Below are 1,534 nucleotides of genomic sequence, written 5' to 3'. Positions count from 1 at the left end.
TCAACGAATTGGGACGAGACCAGTCCAAAATAGTCTGCACCTTCTTGGGATCCATCTCAAAGCCAGAGCCCGAGAGAATGTAGCCAAGGAATGGAACGGGCTGTACCTCAAACAAGCATTTCTCTGCTTTACAGTACAGATGATTCTTACGCAGATGGGTCAGGACCTCTCTGACTTGAGCCCGGTGCTTGTTAATACTGGAGAGTATCTGGATGTCGTCTTAATACACTACCACTGAGACATACAGCAAGTCCCGGAAAATCTCATTCACGAAGTTCTAGAAAACAGCAGGAGCGTTGCAGAGACCAAAGGGCATTACCAAATATTCAAAATGACCGTCTCGGGTATTGAATGCGGTTTTCCATTCGTCTCCGGCCCGGATTCTGATGAGGTTATAGGCCTAATTTGGTGAATATCGTGGCACCCTTTACACGATCGAACAGTTCCGAGATGAGAGGTATTGGATAACGATTTTTGATAGTTATATTGTTTAAACCCCGATAATCGATGCAGGGACGTAGACCTCCATCTTTTTTGGATACAAAGAAGAACCCTGCACCGGCTGGCGAAGAGGATGGTCGGATGAATCCTTTTTGAAGATTCTCCTGAATGTATGCTGACATGGCTTCAGTCTCAGGTAAGGACAGCGGGTATGTACAACCACGTGGAGGATCTTTGCCGGGCACCAAGTCGATAGGACAGTCCCACCCCCGATGCGGAGGCAGAGTATCGGCACCTGCTTTGCAAAAAACATCACTGAAAGAGAGGTACTGAGGGGGTATTTGCGTAGTTGTGGCAACACGGACTTTATTGACAGGTTTAATTTTAGGGTGGTAGGATACATGACAAGCATCTCCCCAGGAAAGAATTTGCATGGTACCCCAGTCTATGTTGGGAGTATGCTTGCACAGCCCGGGATAACCGAGAAGGACTCTGTGAGAGGCTTTGGGTATAACTAGAAATTGGATTGTCTCAGTGTGAAGGGCACCCACACGGACCTGCACAGGTTGAGTACGAAGGGATACGGTCCCATTGGTAATTTGGGTACCATCCACGGCAGACAGGGTGAGTGTATGTTCGAGGGGAAAGACCGGGACTTGAAGTCTCTGGATGAGCTCAGCGGTGATGGAAGTTCTCGGCAGCCCCTGAATCAAGGAGAGAGAAAACAATTTTAGGACTGTGCGTTAACTCCAGAGTAATGGATAAGATACTCTGCTTTAGGTGGAGACGAAGACATAACTCCCAACCTGGTGTCTCCAGAACCGGTTAGGAGCGAGAGTTTCCCGGATGGGTAGGACAGGCAGCGACCAGATGGTCTCTCCGTCGACGCCGCTGTCGCTCTTCAACCGAAAGACGAGCCCGGTTAATCTGCATTGGTTCATCACCTACTGGCTCGGGCTGAAGGGTGACTGGAGTAGTGGTAGGCCGGAACATGAAACAATCTCCTCTGTTCTTTTCACTCTGATGCTCCTGATACTGTAAGTCCACCTTTCAGAGAGAGCTGAGATCATTTAGGGTAGCAGGAAGGTCCCGT

Source organism: Taudactylus pleione, unplaced genomic scaffold (assembly GCF_031769625.1).
Source record: "Taudactylus pleione unplaced genomic scaffold, aTauple2 ptg000309l, whole genome shotgun sequence".
NCBI classification, from domain to species: Eukaryota; Metazoa; Chordata; class Amphibia; order Anura; family Myobatrachidae; genus Taudactylus; species Taudactylus pleione.
The sequence above is the reverse complement of the archived record's forward strand: the minus strand, read 5'-3'. Positions refer to the sequence as shown.